We start from the raw sequence: 21254 nt of genomic DNA, 5'->3' as shown, positions 1-21254 counted from the left end.
TGGCTCAGAGCCTGGAGCCTGTTTCCGATTCTGTGTCCCCCTCTCTCTCTGCCCCTCCCCCGTTCATGCTCTGTCTCTCTCTGTCCCAAAAATAAATAAACGTTGGAAATAGGGTCTTTGCAGATGTAGTCAGGTGCAGACGAGGCCATTAGGTGGGTGCTAACCCAATAGGACTGGTGTCCTCATAGGAAGAGGGAAATTTGAACACGGAACTCCAGAGACAGAGACTTGGACTGATAAGGCTGCAAATCCAGGAAGGCCAGGAGAGGGGGGTGCTTCTGGCCCTTCTAGTCCTTGTGTCTGCCGAGTATTGGTCATCATAGCCGTCCGCTCCACCTCTATTCCATATTTCCTTCCCATCAACAAGCACTCCAGCTGGCCGAGTGAGGTTCATCCACACTGCCAAAAGTTTGGTCACATTAGCAGTGCTCCCTATATCAGATTATTACAGTTTTCATTGACTTTTTAATCACAGTGCATGAGGTCATTGACAGGTACCCCTGGGAAATCTCCTTGAACTCTACACATATTCCCTATGTAACCCCATTGTATAGTAGTGCAACTCTCCTCTCTAGTGCGTCTGAAACAGCAGGGTTGTATGCAGTAGGTCCTGAATTGTCAGCTTAAATCTTGGCGCAACTGCAGATAATAGGCGCCACCAGTATGGTGGACACCACAGCACTCTACCAGGAGGGGGTGTAGCTCAGTGGTAGAGCGCGCGCTTAGCATGCGCGAGGCCCTGGGTTCAATCCCCAGCACCTCCACATGGCCATCCGTGAGGATAAGCTTTTGAACGAACTCCATGGGTTTGACTCCGGAAGGAGTTCCAACCTGACATCTCACTTTCTTTCCCTGGTGGCATTTTCATGCCGGGCACAGTGTGGAAGGATAGGGAAGAGCAGGGAATAGGAAAAAAGGGAAAGTTTCTTCTCTGTGTATTCACTTGAGGATAGTGAGAAAAAGAGAAGAAATTTGGTGCAATTTGTCCCAGGATTCTTACTCTTTTCTATCTTTCCTTTTCATGGTTGATAGTTTAATACTTAGTCATTTCAATTCCTAAGGGCTTGATTCCTCCAAACTGACTGCTTCAACACTGCGGTAATTATACCTGCACTAGGTAAAGACAACACGGCTATTCTTGTGTCAGTGGTATGCCTGTCCTGGCATTCAGATCAGTGTGGAGTTTGGTCAAAAGTGAACCTGCAGGAAGGAAGCATGGAGGTGCTGGGGATCGAACCCAGGGCCTCGTGCATGCTAAGCACGCGCTCTACCACTGAGCTACACCCCCTCCTGGTGGAATCCTGTTGTGTCCACCATACTGGTGGCCCCTATTATCTGCAGGTGCACCAAGATTTAAGCTGATAACTCGGGACCCACTGCATACAACCCTGCTGTTTCAGACGCACTCGAGAGAGGACACATTGCATTCCAACCTGCAAAGCCCTTAACACAATTAGCCTCATAACTGTCCGACCCTCAGAGGACTGCGGGCAGCCGACTTCCTGAGTGAAAGTTCCTGTCCACCACCAAGGAGAGTTTCAGGATGGAACATTCTCTTGGTTCTTCAGTTTCCTTCCCTCCTATCTGCAGAGCTCTCAGAAGAAAAGTGGTGCAGGGGATATACAAAAACAGTACCTGTATAGGATCAAGCGCTAAAAACAAACAAAACAAAACAGAACAGAACAAAAGAAAAGAAAAAAAGGACAAACCAGTAAAGGTGAGGCCACTCAGGAAAGTGAGGTCCAGGTTGGGAGACAATGTGGAGTAAGTACTTCACAATATTGGTGTGAAATGAGGAGCAGAGTGTATCTGTCACTTCTTCCCTAAATTGCTGTGCCAAACATCTGTGTCTAGGGAGGTGGGGTCCTCACTCTGTCTAGACGCTGCATCTCGTTCTGAGAGCCGGAAGGACAGAAGACAGGAAAGTAGACTAGAAAACACACTCCTGTGTACATAGAGCCTCTTTCAGAAGAAAATGCTCTCCAGGGGAACTGGAAGGAAGGAAACAAATGAATTTGCTCTTTATAAGCCCCTTCTTACAGAACTCATAGTGAAGTTGTTCAAGCCCAGAGTGTAGGTGGGTCGTCACTTGAACTCAGGGCCACTTCCACTGAAGACACATGAGGATCCGTGGTTCCACACGTAGTAACGCACAAACCATTATAAAGAAAGCTTTCTCTTCTCTCTCTTTCTTACCAGTATAGACTCAGGTTTTCTTATTGTATCCATTAGATTACATTCCTTCATTGTTCATTTTCCATTTTAATACTCAGGGCTTCCAACATTTCTCTAGAGGCCCCGTGTCCTTTTGAGCCTACCGTCATCTTTTGAGCACTTTCTTACATTCTGGCACAGAGACATGGTCTAGGGTCCCCTTGTGATTCCCCTGCCCCAGCCCTGGGGTGACAGCAACTTCCTCCAGCAGCCTTGGTTCCTGCTAGTGGGGATCTGTATTAAGAAATTAAGATAGAGCCAAATTATGGAAAGAGCCCAAATGTCCATGGACTGATGAATGGATAAAGACATGCATAAAGATGATATGTATACATATAAATAAGTCAGAGAAAAACAAATATCATATGATTTCACCCGTGGAATTGAAGAAATACAACAGACGAACATAGGGAAAGGGAAGGAAAAATAAGATAAAAACAGAGAAGGAGACAAACCATAAGACTCTTAAAGATAGAGAACAAACTGAGGGATGAGGGAGGGAGGTGGGTGGGGGATGGGCCAGATGGAGATGGACATTGAGGAGGGCGCTTGTTGGGACCAGCACTGGGTGTTGTGTGTGAGTGATGAATTCTTGGGTTCCATTCCTGAAGCCAAGACTACACCACATGTTAACTTACTTGAATTCAAATAAATAAATCTTCAAAGAAGAGAAATTAACATAGGAGACTAGCCCTCTTCGTTGTCACTAGGGCAGCACTGTTTCTGTGCTTCTGTGCTGGCAGACCTATGACCCGGCTCCCCATTGCCGTCTTCTCATGAAGCTTTGAGGGGCCCCAAGGTCAGGGCGGGCTGAGGAGCATGAGCGGGTCTCGGGAAGCACCATCACCTTCATCCTCACGCAGCTGCACAAGAGACGCCGTCTAGGCGGTTCCGAAATAAGGAGTCGTGTGTAAGGATGTCGGCGCTCAAAGCTTCGTGTCCTCAGGACGCCCAGCGGGTAGATGGCTGCGATGAAAATGCTTCTGAAAAAAGTGTGCCCACACCGGGGGTGTAGCTCAGTGGTAGAGCGCGTGCTTAGCATGCACGAGGCCCCGGGTTCAATCCCCGGCACCTCCATTCCCCAGGCTCCTACATCTCGAGGAGGGGTCTTTTGATCCTGGAGTGAAAAAAAATCCAGGTTTCTGTCTGCAAGTCTCCATCCTCCCAGGAGGAGGATGCTGTCTTGGCGACCTTCTAGCCACTTTGGAACACACGGTAGAAATTCGTGCTCCGTCACTCAAAGTCAGCCTTTTCATCCTCCACCCACCCTCGGCAACCAGTGCTGCATTCTCCAAGGTCTTCACTCCGCCATCACTAAGTTGGGAAAGTCAGAGTTCCAGAAGCAGGAAACCCTCTGACCGGAAAGGGCATCTGCGAAGACAGTGAAACCATACCCACCTGGTCTTTCCTGCACCTCGAACATCAGGAGCCAAGTCAACAGGGTTTTCCTGGATTTGAGGGAAAGTTTAAAATTAAAGGCCTAGAAAATCTGAAAAAGTCAACCTGCTTCGGTACCTTCAGAGGAAGGTTTCTGCTCTGTAACAAAGAACACGGGATTGCCCAGTGATGGAAGGTGGCCCGGCTGGCTGCATAATCTGCTGGGCCCTGGTCAGGGACTGCGGCTGGCCCTGATGACATGTCGGGTGACAGACCGGGGGGAGGCCAGCCTAGGCCGCTCCTTCCCTGAAAGACCGAGAGCGAGATGTTCAAGGACACCGAAGGTAGCCACTCATGGCAAGCACTTGCTCCTCTCCCTGCCCTGTCTGGATTCCAAAACATCCCCCTCGCACTGGTCCTGAGCTCAGACTCCGCGTAGCTGGCAGAGCACGGCCTCCTGGAAAGGCTGTAAGAGAAGACGGACGGCAGGTGCCATGAGCACTTACAGGAGAATCAGAGAAGCCACTCACCTTCTCCCCCGATTTAGGGCAATTGCTTTTGCTTGTGGGGCGACTGGACCTTTCTCCACAATTTTTCAATCCACGGTCCTGATAACATAGTAACTTTGGTGAATCCATATGAATTCGATCATACAACCCAGTTTATAAAGTAGAATAGTCTTTATGCCTGACCTAAACCAGGAGAAAATATTGCACGGAGAGACTTGAATGCGAAGCAAGAGATTTGAGGGAAAGAGCAGCTAACTTAGTTTTGAAGTTATCTCTACACCCAAGGTGGGGATTGAACTTACAGCCTGGGGATCAAGCAGCCCAGGCTGTACCGACTGAGCCAGGCAGGTGGCCCAAGAGCTTCTATCGTTGATCACGAAAGAGGTGATTGGTTTGCTGTGCGCTAATTCAGTGTTTGTCGCAGATAATGAACCACTCTCAGGAAACCAAACCACTGTATGAATCGAGAGGTGCTATGAAGGCTCTTCTTCAAGACTGTGGGAACCTTGTATCTCTTGCCCCGCCCCCCGGGGCCCCGTAAGTTCGGGCGACATTGGAGAGTCACGCAAAATCACCAGTTTTCTGTGTACTAACTCACATCGGCTCTAGCGGACATGCTCCACCCAAAGTAAACGCTCCTTTCCTGCAAGAAGGGCCCCCAAGCAATCCCATGCCTCCAGGTTGCACACAACATCCTCAACATCCAAGCCGCAGAAGACGTGCTGTCTGCTCTTCCCGAGACCTGAGGCCCGCTGAGTCCACCCATCCCGCACACCCGGCGATTCAGCCAAACATAGGTCCTAAGATCACGTGCATTTATTGATTCCTCCAAATGTCTTCATTAATTTTAATTCTGTACATATTATAAATGTGTAGTTATTCATAAGACAGAAATGTTTTTATGCCATACTACAGTCTGTAAATGCTGTGGATTTCTCAAATTGTTATAAATAATCGAAGGAATACTAAAGAAAATTCTAAATGACTTATATGTTTGTATCTATTGTGGAGTCCTGAGAAGATAATTTCCTTACGACAATGATTCTTAAACTTTAGCAAGACCACGTTCTTGAAATCTACAGTATAAATGAATTGTATGAAAGACTTTGTTTTCTTCTGATGGAGACGTCAGTTGCCGCTTACACATTCTTCCTGGAACATTCCTCCTGTGATCCTCACGTCTTCCTAATATCCTATCCCTGTCTCTCTCCCCTGTTCCTCTCATCTCTCAGGTCATTGTCTCCACCTTCATGGCAGAAGTTGGTCTCTGGCTCAGGTTTCTCCCCTCCAGATGCTTGAATACACACACACACACAATCATGAGAGTGCCATCAAAATCGGCTTGTCTCCCAGACTTTGTGATACGTCCCCCTTTCTAATAAAGAGCTTGTTACCAAAACTTGGTGATCCAAATGGGACAATCATACATCCTTGCACTGTGCTATGTTGCCTGATCTATTCTGATTGTGATTTCATTTAGAAATTAAAAAATAAAAATCTAAAGTGTAATTGGAAAAATCTCAAGAAGTGTGTGTGGGGGGATTCCAGTATGCTACTCAGCAACACCCTTTTTCATTCATTCCTACCTTGAATGTTATGTGCGTGTGCATGTGGGGTGATGGCCAATCATAGGCACAGTGAAAAGACCCAGAAGAATCTCTATAGTGTGTGTGTGTGTGCGTGTGTGTGTGTGTCACTGTGGTGTGCATGTTGTTATGAGAAACTACTTGGCATTAGGCCATCTTGGTTTCACTGGTGACATGGGGAAAATTGTTGAACATCACTGGCCATTTGCACAATGAACTGAGCCTTTTAATTCTCCCTCCTGCCAAACAGTCTTGCAGCGAACCTACCATTACTTGCAGCGAACTCTACCAGGTAGAGTTTTGTCCCTGTCTGGAATGTCTAACTTTTCAGGGCTCCAGGAAAGAACATTATGAAGCATTCTTAAATGAAGGATACGTTCACTACTGAGATTAGAATACTAAAAACGTTGACTAGAATTTAAATAAAAATTTGAGAAAATAATCAATAACTTAAAAATAAAAGTGGAAAGCAGATGACAACCAAGGTCATAAAGATTCAGATCTGAAAACCAATTTCATTCACTGACATCAATAACTTCCTTCTTGGTATTCCTTATTATGGATACTAAATCATTTTATTTTATTTTGCCATGTATTCATTCGACATTTCTAGGTCAATATCTTTGATGCAACATTTCGCTAATGTCTTGGCAATTACGGTTTTTAATAAAGTAGCATTTTATAAAAGTAGCCTGGATCACTAACGTTCTTATGTAAAATATTGAACATTCTGCTCCCATAGCTTTTTAATTCAGTCTTCTTTTCAAAGAGTTCTTTTTATTTTGAATTTATTTTATGTTTTGGTGTTAACATAACTTAAGTTCTAATGGCTTTGTTCCTTGATTAGCCAACACATTTCTGCAAATAACCCCATTAGCACCTCACCATCAATGAAAACCACAAAACCAAACTTAACCTATGAAAGATCACATTTCCACCTAAAACCAGAAGGACCAATTTTGGTCTGCATTTTTTGCAATCATTTCTATCCTCATCATATTGAGATACTACCACTTTTTTGACAAAAAAAAAAAAAAGAAAAAGAAAACCATCAAACGAACCTAATTTAGTCTTCAATAAATTAAATTTTGGGCGCCTGGGTGGCGCAGTCGGTTAAGCGTCCGACTGCAGCCAGGTCACGATCTCGCGGTCTGTGAGTTCGAGCCCCGCGTCGGGCTCTGGGCTGATGGCTCACAGCCTGGAGCCTGTTTCCGATTCTGTGTCTCCCTCTCTCTCTGCCCCTCCCCTGTTCATGCTCTGTCTCTCTCTGTCCCAAAAATAAATAAACGTTGAAAAAAAAATTTAAAAAAATAAATAAATAAAAATAAATTAAATTTTAAAAAATATATAATTTGGAGCCTGCTACGAATTCTGTGTCCCCCTCTCTCTCTGCCCCTCCCCCATTCACACACTGTCTCTCTCTCCCTCAAAAATAAATAAACATTAAAAAATTTTAAACATATGTATGTATAATTTTAAAATTCCAATTAGCTACTAATGTTAAACTATAAAATTTTTAAAGTTTTTAAAAAATGTTTAATTATTATTTTTGAGAGAGAGGGGGAGAGAAAACCCAAGCAAGGGAGGGGGCAGAGAATCCCAAGCAGGTGCTGCACTGTCAGTGCAGAGCTCAATGTGGGGCTCAAACCATGAACTGTGAGATCATGACCTGAGCCAAAGTCAGATGCTCAACCAACTGAGCCACCCAGACTCCCCTAAACTATAAATTTTTTAAAATAGACGTAAACACTTAAATATAACAAGATACGAAAAAAACATAATTTCTCAGGTTTTCATATGCTTTTGGGTTAGTTGACAGGTTAACCCTAAAATATCATGTGCCACAATATGGTCCCACTACACGTGACTAGTGAAGTAAACCAAAATATATCACCTAAAATATGCCACTTTGACATAAAAATTACTTTGACCAGAAGGCAGTTAAGAAGCAGCAAACACAAGAAAATCTCTCTCCACCCTTCCCCTTCCTGCCTGAAGTCAGGATCTAAAGTCTCTGTTTACAGAAGACGGACATGTACCAGCCTGGAGAGGCACCAGACGAAGCTGCAAACAGACCTTTTCCCCATTAGTTTCCTGCCATGTCTTTACCTTCCGCCTTGCTGCCCTTATCGCCTAAAACTGTCTTCCTCAGTCCCGTTGGTCCTGTTGTTTCTCTGAAAATTTCCTGCTCTTTGTAGAAGATGCTAAGAAATTCTAAGCTGATGTTTTCAGCAACTGTTTGTTGAGGTTAATCCCACACGATATATACTTCACATGTTAATAAACTGTTTTTTCTCTTATTCATCTACCTTTTGGTTAGAGTCCCAGTTGAGAACCTCGGATGGGTAGAGGTGAAGTTTTGCTCCCCTGTACTAGTCTGTTTCCCTCTCTTTGTTCTATTCACTGAGCAGGCGGACAGCCCCCATTAGACCCACACACTGTTAGGTGAGCCAGGTCCTCTGGGTATGCACGTAGGGGTCAAAGCCATCAAAAGATTCCCCAACATTTTTAAGTCCTTATTTCCACGTCTACACTCATTTCGCGAGGAACCAGTAACAACTAATGGAAGTCAGCGGAGACAGGTATGTCTCTGAACTTCTCGGATTATGAGGCAGTGTAGTTCAGCGGTCGAGTGCATTCCTGCCCTTCCCCTTCCGTCTCTTAAAGCACACACGGACAGCCTTTCCTCACTTTCCTCTCATTGAATTAATTTGCTCACTTTGTCCTGTTTACATCAGAGTTCGGTTCATACCCTGCATGGGTTGCCTTTGCTCCTGACCCATCTCAACGCCACGGGCCTCGTCGTTACTGATGATGTCTGTCTCCCCAAGGAATATTTGATTGAAGGAAACAAAAGAGAAGGATCTGGAACTGGGGACGGCAGAGTCACATCAAGCCTGAGGACTCGATTCCACTGGCAATATCTTGCAGAGGCATGAAAGAGAAAACAGAAAGAGAAAGAAAAAGTAACAGATGAGATTCTCAGTCAGTTATCTCTTAAAGGGCATTATTTTTTCAACTGTGCCTGGGTCAATGCACTAGCTGCAGGCCAAGGAGAAACAAACCTTCCCGGTGGCAGTCCCTTCCCCCTCCCTCCCCACCCTTCTGTCTTCAGCTGGAAACTATCCTGTACGGTCACCAGAAGGAGCAAGCAACGGGTCGTGACGCTTTCTAAACAAGTAAAGTGGGGTCCTCCACAGAAGAGAACTAATCACTCGGTGCTTCCAAAGGTGAGAAACGTGGGGGTGGGAGTCAGGGGGTTGGTGAATCCACAGTGTTCTGGTGCAACCAAAATAGGTCTCTTCTCCTTACTGGATGTAGGAGAAGTACTGTTTTTGTCCAAAAACATTCTCATCCCTCCGCTCTTTGTACACAACTTAACAGACCACGTTCTCCTTCACCGGTTCCTGAGGTGAATTCTTCAGAGCTCTGACATAGGGAACTTAGGGACTTCATGCCGTCAGGTTCTCCTCTGCATCCCTCACTAACCGCCCACCCCCACTGTTTTTAACTCTCTAAATAAGGTCATGCCTGTTATACAGAAGTTCCGATCACATAGAGAGCACTGGAAAAACATGTAAAGGCTCTGGAGTCAGAATGAAGGTCGTCAATGGCATAGACAGGAAGCAAAATGGTCCCTTGGCCATTAGCCATAAGAGCAAAAGGACTGAGTCCCATCTCCTCTCCCTGACTCCTGCAACCACGAATCCCGATGAGAGAGAGACAGTGCTACGTACTGGGTCAGAGCACCTAGCATATCCTGGATGTCATTACCCCAGCTCCCAGAAAACTGTTGTCACCTAGCCCGTACCATAACCAAGTACTTGGAAGGGCAGTCCACCATTCCAGTAGGCCAGCTGCTTCAGAGAGATGGCGAACTCCAGAACATTAGCCCACCGCCATACTCCATCTGCTCCTGAAATGGTTTCTTATCTCAGAAAGAATACTGTGCAATCACAGGACACTCAGCAAATTCATGGATGGTGGTTTGCCCAGAGCATTGTGAGAGGTAAAGGCAAATCTCCACCCAGGGTCAGTTTCTATTCCGGTGACAACATACGCCGACCCTGTAGTGTGAACTTGGTCAGGTGTAACGAACCCGACGCGAGGTGGGTAACTGGTTCCTCCGTGGAATGATAACATGTGAAGACTCAGGGTTTGTGATGTTGTGAGTTTGGTCACTCAGAAGAGGCTCGAACCAGATCTATTTTGCTGAGCCCATAGTGACCTCCCAGCTCCTTGAACAAGGACAGTGGTGGCAAGGACAGGAGAAGCTTACAGACTTAGCAGAATGGGTCATCTTGTCCACCTGCCCATTCAGATTCCCCTCTGAGGACAGTGCTCTTTGGAGAGCATTCACTTGGGGAAGAAATGCCCTTAGACTTTGTATTTTGGAGAAATCTAACCCTCGGCCTCCTCCCCAGACCTCTTTGTCACCACGTCCCCAATAATTTTCCCTCCAAGCCTCTCTGTAATCACCCAGCCAAACTGTGAGATGCTCTCAGTAATTACCGCGGACTATATATCACCTCTGTCCTTGCAGGCAGAGCCAGCAGGTGCCTGAGTGAAGCAATGCTCCCTGGGAAGATCTGCCTTCCCCACTGGCCATCAAGTACGCTGGAACCTGCTGGCTTTCGTGTGGTGCAGCAGAACCACCTGGAAGCCCGGCTGGTCTTTTCCCTTCTTCAGTTGTGGGAAACACCCCATGAGGCTGAGGGTGTGGGCTGAAAACGTAGAGAAAATGTCCCAAGTGTAAGAGCCAAGGGAACATAGCTGTTTTCTCTGCCTGTGGTCCGTGGTTGTCGGCCCTGCTCAGATACTCTGCTTCTACTTGTGATGAACTGATGCTGTCCACGCCCAGCGTTATGGCTGTGTGGACTAGAGAGACCTCCGTCATGACTGGAAGTCCCACTGTAACTTGGTGACTTGTGCTCGAGAATCCAAGCTCTCCTGGGCCCAGTAGCAAGCTACAAACTATTTTATTAAAGAGGATAACAATTTGTAGAGGATGCCATAGTCTTTCCTCTAAATCCCAAAGGTGCGTCCTGTGACTCACTTGTAGAAAAATGCATAAACTCCAAATACCATCTGCGTCTTCCACAGACACTCTGCTTTGCTGGGTCACAGAGGTCAGCTGTCACTGTGGCCTTCATACAGCCTGGAGCTGCTGCAGACTTCCTTTGTTCCGGGCTTCACACAAAATAGGTAGCTTTTCTAGACACAGAGAGGGGGCTGGTAGTTGCCAGAAGCAGGGGTGGGGGGCGAAATGGGTGAAAGGAGTGATTCCCATTCATAAAATAAATAGGTCCTAGGGATGTAAGGCACAGCACGGTGACTATGGTTGGTAATACCTTCCTGCATATTTGAAAGTTGCTAAGAGGTTACATCTTCTCATCATAAGAAAAAAAAACCATTTTGTAACAGTATACAACACGAGCAACGGTGCTGGTCATTTTACAAAGCATACAGATACCCATTATGCTGTACATCTGAAACTGATAGAATGTCATATGCCAATTATACCTCAATTTAAAAACAACTGGTTTAAAAAAAAAAACAAATCTGGTAGCTTTTCAAGTACAAATGACTCTGTATTGTCTCCGAAATTTAAGGAGGCTCACTGGACATTTTACTTCTTTTCTAGTGGGACGAGCCAGAAGCAACAGCTTGTTGGTCACCCCTGAAGGGTTATGTCAACATGGTCGACAGATAGGTCACAGAGATGACAGGCTCCTGAACTCTTGTGGGCTGTGCTTTCACACTGCGGCCTGCACGTATTAACCAAGGAGTCTACACCGGCGGCTACTTGTAATCAAGGACTCAAAACCAGGTCCAATAAGCGTGTTATTATCAATATAACGGACCAGCGCGGTATCCTGCACAATGGAGAGGTGAGCGGTGTCCCAGGACTCGATCGTTAAAGGCTAGGCACGCCCTGTGCTCCTAGGCGAGACTGGAAATAGCTCACCGGCCCTGCCCGTCGGAGGCGAACCATGCCTGATGGCTGTGTTACTCTGCCAGGGCTGCCGGAGCAAAACACCAGAGATTCAGTGGCTTCAACGACAGAAATTCATTTCCTCACGGTTCTGGAGGCTACATGTCCAACGTCAGGGCGTCAGCAGGTTTGGTTTCTTCTGACGCCTCTCTCCTGGAAGCGGCCCTCTCACCACGTCCTCACGTCTCTCCTCGGTGTGCGTGCTGTCTGCGTCCTCGTCTCCTCTTCTTGGAAGGACACGGTCCTTACCTGAGTCATACCGGATTAGCCCGCACTCATATGGCCTATCTTACCTTAATTATCTCTAAGTACAGTCACAGTCTAAGGTTGGGACTCAGTGGGTTGGGGCTTCAACACAGAATCTTGGAGAGACAGAAGTCAGCGCGGAGCAGTGGTCAGTTTCCATCGACGCGAAGAGTGAAATATTTTCTGCGGCAGTAGGTGCACACGAAGTACGAGTGGCCGCGACATTTGCTCCAGGAGGGAAATCCTACCGGACGTGGAAGTGACCACTTCGTTCGGCTCACGATACTATGCCATTTCTCACCATGACTCTGCTCTCTGCACAGGCCAGACAGGCAGCGGGATGGCCAAGTGCTAAGAATCACCGCCCTCTGCATCTTTCAAGTCCTTGCCGGTGGTTCTTGTATTTGGAATTCTTCCAGGACCGCAGTATCCTTCGCAAATATTATTTCAGCAAGTGGAGAGAACTCTGATGGCTCCCGACTGGCGTTTCCTAACTTAACATCTCACACGTCCGGAACCCGACCCAGATCTCCTCGAACCGAGAGGAGGCTGGCCCCACTTGAGCAGGGAACTTGGCACACAGCTAAAAATGTACACGGTAAGTATTACTTTTCTAGTCTTCCCCAAAGGAAGTCCACTCACCGAGGCAATTGTAAGAATGTTTGGAGATGACTGAACACGATTCTGAGCTGACGTTAGGTATTGGAACACATTAAAATGTCGCTGTGGTCTATGGTTGGTGGGGGGGGGGCTTATACAGGTCATGTGAACAGTAGAATCAGGTCTATTTTACTGCAGGCCTATTTGGATCCCTGAGTCTGCCCCATAGCTATTTCCAGACCCAGGATGCCTTGCTGCAGTAGACACAGCCACTCCTGTATCCCATCATCACAACTGGGTCCGGGAGCCATTGCAATTGTAGCGTCCATCTGTCCCTCCGGGCCTGCAGAGAGTAGACCCTGCAGACACTTTTACGAAGGATGCTGTTTTCTCCTCACCAACACATTCCTCAAGGACTCAGAGAAGAGAGTCCTCTAGACCAGGAGTTGGCAAACTTTGTGTAGATGGCCAAAAAGTAGATATTGTAGAATTTGCAGGTCACATGGCAAAATCAAGGCTGTAGATACTTATATAACGATTTTTAAGCATGACATTAAAGTATAGTAATATTTGAGTACAGTTATTATTACTACCAACAAAGAATGGAATTATCTTTGGGGGTGACATTTTGTTTAACTGGAGTTCCAAGTTAGTGTTCCTGATCACAGAAATTTCTCACCATTCTTGGAGATAATGAAACAACGGAAAGAAGAGAAAAATGAGAGACAAGATGTATTTCCTTCGGTTTCGTTTATTCTCTGAGTGGTGCTTGGGACACTTCACAGGACACAGAGGAGGGGGGAGGCCTCCAGGGTTTCCCTCATCCCCACCCCGTCCTGTCCCCTCCTCACTGACCACGCCGCCGGGACAAAGATATTGGGCAACTGGACAGTCGCACTTAGGGAATCCAAAAACACCCAAAGACACCCAAAAACTTGAAAACAGTCCAAGTACTGGCGAAAAAAAAGACAAGAAAACACTCCTAATAAGGAGCCGAAATAGCTCAGCTGGGAGAGCGTTAGACTGAAGATCTAAAGGTCCCTGGTTCGATCCCGGGTTTCGGCAGGCGCAGTTTTGGTTCCCGTGAATGAGCCACGTGGGTGTGTTCCAATAACACGTCACACGTGGACGCGGAGATCCGAATTTCTTACACGCGCCACGTGTCACCAAGCGCTGTTCTCCTTTTACTTTCCTTCCGCCTCTTACGACAGTAGCAGGTGCTCGCTGGGGTCGCACCTGCACGCGGTGCGCGTTGTCCACTGCGTGACCCGGGCTGGGGAGCCCTCCCTTCGCTCCCCTCTGCTCCCCTCGGCTAGGTTCTCATCCCCTCCGTTCCCCTCCCCTCCGCTCGCCTCTGCTCCCTCCGCTCCCTCCTCTCTGCTCCCAGCCGCTCTCCTCCCCTTCCCTCCCTTCTCCCTCCGCTCCCCTCGGCTCCCCTCGGCTCCCCTCGGCTCCCCTCGGCTCCCCTCCCCTACCCCCTCTGCCTCCGCTCCCCTCCCTTCCCCTCCTTACATCACAGTGACAGCGACACGTCGTCCACAACTTTGTCAGGGTCCCGCGTCCCTGTTCCTTCCTGTGACCAAGGTTCGCACAGCTGGGAACAACAAAAGTGCACTGCGAAAGCGACCCTGTTCCTGAGTGACAGCACAGCTTCTGTGCAATCGGCCCTTTTCAGTAGCCCAGTCGTCTGCATGAACACCTTGTTCACGAGAACCAAAACTGCGCCTGCCGAAACCCGGGATCGAACCAGGGACCTTCAGATCTTCAGCCTAACGCTCTCCCAGCTGAGCTATCCCGGCTCCTTAAGAGAGGCCTTTCCCCCCGCCCCCCCCCCCCATACTTAGACTGTTGAACTGTTGGTTTTTTGGGGGGTGTTTTTAGATTCCTTAAGTGCGACTGTGCAGTTGCCCAATATCTTTGTCCACCCAGAAAGACTCGGAGTCTGCGGTCTTCCTCCGTGCACGGTGCTGACTCTTGGCAGGGTGGTCGGTGAGGAGGGAACAGGAGGAGGGGAGCCCCAGCCCGGCTCTCGCAGTGGACAACGCGCACCGCGTGCAGGTGCGACCCCAGCGAGCACCTGCTACTGTCGTAAGAGGCGGAAAGTAAAAGGAGAACAGCGCTTGGTGACACGTGGCACGTGTAAGAAATTCGGATCTCCGCGTCCACGTGTGACGTGTTATTGGAACACACCCACGTGGCTCATTCACGGGAACCAAAACTGCGCCTGCCGAAACCCGGGATCGAACCAGGGACCTTTAGATCTTCAGTCTAACGCTCTCCCAGCTGAGCTATTTCGGCTCCTTATTAGGAGTGTTTTCTCGTCTTTTTTTCGCCAGTACTTGCTTGGACTGTTTTCAAGTTTTTGGGTGTCTTTGGGTGTTTTTGGATTCCCTAAGTGCGACTGTCCAGTTGCCCAATATCTTTGTCCCGGCGGCGTGGTCAGTGAGGAGGGGACAGGAGGGGCGTGGAGGGCGAGGAGAAGGACGGAGAGGACAAGCCGGCGCCCACCTCCCCGCGCTCCTCACTTGGTGACAGCCCCTGCTCACAGACTGCCGAGTCGGAGGGGAGGGTCTGCCCTGGGGCGGAGGCTTCGGGCATCCTCCCGCCTCGCCCCCGCCCCGCCGGGCTCCGTGCCTGGGTGCCTGGAGGTCCCCGCCTCCCCCACGTGCCTGATCCCGGGGCCTCTCCGCGCACCGGGTCCCTGCAGCCCCGCCGAGCGCAGGTCAGGTGGCCGCGGCCGGGATCCCAAGAGCAGAGCAGGGATCCGCGGCCCGCGGGACGCCTGGTGCGCAGGCACGCGGGGGGCCTGGGGACTGGGCGCCCACTCCCCCGAGGAGCTGAGACACCCCCGGGGCAGAGGCAGAGGGACAGGGAGAGGGCGTGAGGCCCCATGCGGCGTCGCGGGCCTGGTCCCCTGATAAAACGGGCGCACTGGGACCCGCGCCCCCCCCCCGCGGCCTCCCCTCCAGGGTCCCCGTGCTGCGGGAGGACGTCCGCGCGGAGCCCCTCCCGCCCCCTGCCCCAGTCCCCTGCTGACCCTCAGCGGTGAGCTGACCGCAGGCCCCTGCCCCAGTCCCCTGCTGACCCTCAGCGGTGAGCTGACCAGCACAAGGCAGCAGGAAGACCGACGAGCCCGTGTGCGGGTCCAGGTGGTCCGGGTGGCTCTGAGTGGGTCAAAGGCCGAGGGGACACAAGCCCAGGAAGGGGTGAGGCCCGCCCTGGACACCTGCTGGGCAAAAGCCTATTGGTGAGAGACCCAGGCTGGCCGGCAACGGGCCCCGTGGCTTAGCTGGTCAAAGCGCCTGTCTAGTAAACAGGAGATCCTGGGTTCGAGTCCCAGCGGGGCCTGGAGTGTCTGTGGGTTTGCCCCTTCCGCTGAGGGGTGCTGGCCCTTTCCCTTACACTGCGATTTCTGCAGCTTTTTTTTCTACCCCACCCCCCCCCCCACACACACACTTCCTGACCGTCTCCCCACCGCCCCAGACTTTGGACAAGGAGAATCCCAAGACTTTGGAAACAAAATGGAACAGACTTCAGAAACAGCCACACAACGCAGGAGTGTAAGAAAGCAAAGAGCTGTGCGACGATCTTAGCCTGCTACTCTGTTTTCTCGGGGTGCCTTTTCGTGAATGCAAGCACCATGCAGTGTATTCCAATCCTGATTTCGTATAAAGAGCTGTGCACGGATTAGCCTAAGTCCGGGGAGGGAATACAGACTGCGGGCATGAATCTTAATGTGGTGGCGGCCAGTGCCCTTGAGGTTATAATTCAACTGTGCTATAATTATAACATATTTATAGTCTACTATATAACTATGTTATAATTATATTTATAGTGTATTATATAACTATGTCATAATTATAACTATAACTGTATTATAATTCAACCCCTGGGGACCCTGGGGTGGCCGTGGAGGTGGGTGTACTGAATCCAAGACGTGGGTGAAAGCGTACTGTGAGTGTCGATTGAATGTCGGGCCCAGTGCAAGGAGACAATGGACAGGAAGCCCATCCTCGCTGCCAGCCTGGCCCTGAGCGTCTCTTCTCCACCTGCTGTACTCCAGCCATCAGAATTGCCCCCAACCTCGGCGGGCATCAAATCAGGGCTCATATCTGCTGTGCTCTAACAGAAATCCAGAATCTCTTCGTGCGTTTGAGATAAGAGTCTGGAGTATAATATGTGGTCATCCCAGGGGCAATGGTTTGTGGCTTTCTCCCCGACATGGATTCTTCCTCTTGACTGTACCCATCGTTCAGAAAATAAATAGATAAATAAATAAATACATTTTTTTAAGGAGAGGGAAAATACCATTAAAAGTGGTAATAAAATATAAACTTTTTTTCCTTTCTTCCTTCTCTCTCCATCTGTCAATGTATTTTTCGCTTGCTTTCTTAATGTCACTCTAATTAAGTAGAATTAACATTGTGAATTATCAGCATGAATTTTGTTGTTCAACTTTTTTTCCTACATCAGTTAACAAAATAGAAGTTTTAAGGTGTCATTATTATGGAGTTTCAAGATGGCCAGGGTGGATCTCGGGGTTACCGGAGTCGTCTGTGTTAGGATCAACAAAAGGCTGCACCTGCCGAAACCCGGGGTCGAACCAGGGACCTTTAGATCTTCAGTCTAACGCTCTCCCAGCTGAGCTATTTCGGCTGCCTGGAGGAGGGTTTCCTGATAATTGGTTTTGCAATACTTAGATTGTCTTCTACTTCCAATTTAGGAGATTTCAGATTCTTCAAGTGTTGCAGTCTAATCGTCCAATACATGTACCTATCCAGAAATCTGGGGGATCTCTTGTCTTCCGCCTGTATTAACATTGCATCCAATTCCTGGCAGGTGGGGAGGTGGGTGCGGGAGGAAGACAGAAAAGAGGCGTAGGGTTTCCTCCGAAAGCCTTTCTGCTCTTCTGCAACTTGGCTAATCCAGACACATCTCAGAAAATTAAGGAAACCAAAGAAGACACTTCGTGAGGTCCCTTACAGAGGAGAAAGTCTTTGTGACCCTGGGTCAGACAAATATTTTGTAGATACAGCAGCAAAAGCATAAAAGTTTGATAGATTTAACCTCATCAAAAAACCTTAAATCCTGCCCTGTGCAAAACTGCTTAAGAGAACAGCAAGGCCAGTCACAGACTGGGAGACAACCTTTGCAAACCACGTTTGCACCTTTATATCTTATAAAGGATTTGTATCTAGAATGTGTAAAGCGCTCTAAACAGCCAACAAAAAGAAAACACGATTTTAAATCAGACAAAATATTTAAGCAGATGCTTCTCCAAAGAAGCAATAAGGATTGCAAATAAACAAAAGGTGTTCCACATCGGTCATTAAGCAAAACATGAATTAAAACCATAATGATATACCCTTGCACTTATGACTTGCTAAAATTTAAAAATGCCAGGCATACTGAATGTTTGCAAGAATGCGGAGGAAATGAAACTCTCATATCCTGTTAGTGGCAAAGGAAAACAGCACTACTTTGAGACACTCTGTCAGTTTCTTAAAAAGTCAAAGATATACCTTCCCCGTGATGCAGCCACTCACATCCTAAGCATGTATCCAAAAGAAAAAAATAAAACTATTATGTCCATACAAATTCTGGGACACAAGTATTCATATGCTTGTAAGAGCCAATAACGGGAGAGAACCCAAATGCCTTTCCGTGGGTGAACTGATAAACAAATTGTGGTCTATTCATACCATGGAATATTCCTCGGCATAAAGTGGAATAAACTATTGATATGTACAACATGGATGAATCTCAAAATAATTATGATGAGTGAAAGAAAATCAAAAAAGTAAATATAGGATTCAATTTGTGTAAACCTTTAGAAGCAAACTAATGTATAGTGACAGGAATTAGATGACCGGTTTCTTGGGGTTGGAGAGGCAGGCAGGAGTATGACAGAAGGTGAACCCATAAACGTTTTCTTCCTCTCTCTCCCCTTCCCAGCCTCCCTCTCTCCTCCTCCCTCCTCCCTCCCTCCCTCCCTCTTTCCTTCTCTTTTCTAGACTTGCCAGAGAGCCGTGGGGTTAAGACCATTTCTCAAGATACAGAATGGAGGGAAGCAGCAGGATTGGAAATAAGTGATAATGATTTTCATTTTGCACGTAGGGTGTCAAAGTGCTTCCTTGATTTTCCAGAGCATGAAATCCCGGTCTTGAAAATGGCTGGTGAGAAAGGTAAGGTTCCATGTAGAGGGTGAGGGAGGAGAATGAGTACAGACCCTTGAAGAGGTGGGTGGGTGCAGACAAGATGGTCAGTGAAGATTAGGTACAATGATCTGTGGAGGAGGAAAAAAACGTGGAGAAAAAGAGAATGAAGTCAAGTGAAACTTCCAACTGGAGACTTTCTGTGGCAGTGGTTCTCAAAAACAAAACAAAATACAGGCATTAGGACGGTAAGATCTTAGAGAAGACTGACCCTGACAGGGAAGAACTGAGGAGCAGGAATAGTATCAATTTGGATTTAGAATTTACTATTCTTGAGTATAGCCAAAAAACAAATTCCAATTTAGAAATACAATTAGTGGAGTTAACAGAATGCATTTTCTGGTGTGCGTGCGCATGCACACACACACACACACACACACACACACACACACACACACAGCCTTGCCCAAGAATACAGAAAATAGCTGTATTTCCTAATATATCACAAAACAAGCAGCTCTCACCTGGGGGTGTAGCTCAGTGGTAGAGCGCATGCTTTGCATGTATGAGGTCCTGGGTTCGATGCCCAGCACCTCCAGGGGCACCTCCCTTTTTCCTATCCCCAGTCACCAACCAAATCTGCTTTTCTGCCTTTTGTTACTTTTTTTTTCTGCTCACATGAAAAGTAAACATGATTGGCGCAACATCAGAAGGAAGAAAGGGGGAATAAAGAGACTTATTCAACAACCCCGAATGCAGCCAGCTTTGTCACACAGAGTATCTTTTACAAAAGGAGGTAAGAAAGAGGAAGAGAGGGGGAGAGAGAAGGGAAGAGAGGAGGAGAGAAGGGGAGAGAGTGGGGGGTGAGGAAGAGGAGAGGGAGAGGGAGAGAGAGAGGAACCCAATTTCGTTAGCCTGAACAGCTAATCCTAAAGACCGAGGCATGGGAAAAATTAGGGTGACGCGAGCAGGATTCCAACTGTCTCTGGAAAAGTACTTTGGCCGGCAAACCAAAGCCTTGGACAAACCACTATTGGTGAAACTTCATCACATACCAGGAATAGAACACATGAATCCCAACAAGGACTTTTGTTTGTTTCTTCAGTAATAGCCTGAAAAATGACAGAGTAAGGAAAATCCCAACTCAAGCTGCATTAATTTTGGAGACAAAGTAATGTTCTTCCTCTGCAGCAGAGAATGCTTCACTTTCCGATAAATCCAGGGAATGGAGAGCTCTCGTCTTCTAAGAAGTCAACCATGCCCTTGTGTCCTTTCCATCTTCCCATCCCACTGCGTCTAAAGAAGGTGGAGGAGCCCTAGGTGTCCTGTGGAGGCAGGAGACCCTCCCTGTCAATAAACCGGCCCTGTGGACGGTATTTCTACTCAAAGAGTGTCCTTTGGGGACTGGTGGAACCGATGGCCTAAGTGACCTACACGTTCTGTGATTGCTTCTCTCAAAGTGGCCACTCCGGGAAGCCGCCCTGCAAGGCGTCCACGAAGGATCACCGTGCTATGAGGGAGCCCAAGCTAGAACCGTGAAGAGAGAAGGGAACAGGAAACCGCACAGGGTGGTGCCCCCTGGCACCTGTGAGGCCAGCCTTGCTACCAGCTCCGTGAAGAGCAGAGAATGGCCCAGCTGGTATTCCTCTGGGCCAGAGGAAGGCCCAGCAAAAATTTCTGACCCAGGGAATTGTGAGCAAATGTGATAGATGTCTGTTTAAAGTCACTCGATTTTGAGGAGTTTGATACACAGCATTGTATAACTAAAATCGTCCCAGACTGGCAACGATAGGCAAAGAAGACATCACCACCTTATCCGGAAGCTGATAGCAGGAGTGGGACTTTTACTGGTGTTCTCAGGAAAATGTAAGGCCATGATGAGAAGTATAAATGTTTTACAGATGAGACCAGTCTAGGAGCAATCTCATTTTTTTCCACAAATACCAATAAGTTCTTTACTAGTCTTTTAAAAACGTTTTAAGTTTATTTATTTAGAGAGGGGGCAGAGGGAGAGAGAGAGACAGAGAGAGAGAGAGAGAGAGAGAGAGAGAGAGAGAGAGAGGATTCCAAGCAGGCCCTGTGCTATCAGTGCAGAACTCAACTTGGGACTTGATTCCGCGACCCTGATCATGGCTTCAGCCGAAATCAAGAGTCGATGCTCAACCCACTGAGCCACCCGGGTGCCCAGGTGCCCCCTTTATCTTCTGGTCTTAAAGGACAACTTTAAGTCCTTACTCTACCCACTCCTAACCGGCACTCTCCTCCCAGACACAGGAATGTCTGAAATTCAGGTTCAGAGATGTCTAGAGAATTCCAGACTCCGCTTGTAATGTGTTTAAGAGACACCCTCAAGGGGCTATCCTGTAGATACTTGAAATATGCCTATCCAAACTCAAACTATTCGTTTCCCCCTTACCGCTGCACATACGCGCCCAAAGCAAAAGCAAATCAACAAACCAGTCACAACAAGGACAAAAAGAACAGAACTGTCTCCCCTCCTCCTATAGTTACTATTTTGTGCAGAAGGCGTCACTATCTGCACAATTCAAGCTGCAGGGCTCCCTAGGTGTAA

At 47.9% G+C, this 21254-nt stretch overlaps 9 non-coding genes across 9 annotated transcripts; 5 read left to right on the top strand and 4 right to left on the bottom strand.

The window, feature by feature from the left end:
• The first annotated feature begins 692 nt into the window (after positions 1–692).
• TRNAA-AGC lies at positions 693–764 on the top strand. Its single transcript has one exon. It is a non-coding gene; the product is annotated as a tRNA-Ala (tRNA).
• Positions 765–1216: 452 nt separating this feature from the next.
• On the bottom strand, positions 1217–1288 carry TRNAA-AGC. Its single transcript has one exon. It is a non-coding gene; the product is annotated as a tRNA-Ala (tRNA).
• A 1931-nt stretch (positions 1289–3219) lies between these two features.
• On the top strand, positions 3220–3291 carry TRNAA-AGC. Its single transcript has one exon. It is a non-coding gene; the product is annotated as a tRNA-Ala (tRNA).
• A 10228-nt stretch (positions 3292–13519) lies between these two features.
• Positions 13520–13592, top strand: TRNAF-GAA. Its single transcript has one exon. It is a non-coding gene; the product is annotated as a tRNA-Phe (tRNA).
• Positions 13593–14253: 661 nt separating this feature from the next.
• On the bottom strand, positions 14254–14326 carry TRNAF-GAA. The gene has a single exon. It is a non-coding gene; the product is annotated as a tRNA-Phe (tRNA).
• A 426-nt stretch (positions 14327–14752) lies between these two features.
• TRNAF-GAA lies at positions 14753–14825 on the bottom strand. The gene has a single exon. It is a non-coding gene; the product is annotated as a tRNA-Phe (tRNA).
• Positions 14826–15801: 976 nt separating this feature from the next.
• TRNAT-AGU lies at positions 15802–15875 on the top strand. Its single transcript has one exon. It is a non-coding gene; the product is annotated as a tRNA-Thr (tRNA).
• A 1235-nt stretch (positions 15876–17110) lies between these two features.
• Positions 17111–17183, bottom strand: TRNAF-GAA. Its single transcript has one exon. It is a non-coding gene; the product is annotated as a tRNA-Phe (tRNA).
• A 2025-nt stretch (positions 17184–19208) lies between these two features.
• On the top strand, positions 19209–19280 carry TRNAA-UGC. The gene has a single exon. It is a non-coding gene; the product is annotated as a tRNA-Ala (tRNA).
• The last annotated feature ends 1974 nt before the right edge of the window (positions 19281–21254 follow it).

This window comes from Lynx canadensis, chromosome B2, assembly GCF_007474595.2.
Source record: "Lynx canadensis isolate LIC74 chromosome B2, mLynCan4.pri.v2, whole genome shotgun sequence".
In the NCBI taxonomy this organism is placed as follows: domain Eukaryota; kingdom Metazoa; phylum Chordata; class Mammalia; order Carnivora; family Felidae; genus Lynx; species Lynx canadensis.
This window is presented reverse-complemented; position numbering and strand designations above follow the sequence as displayed.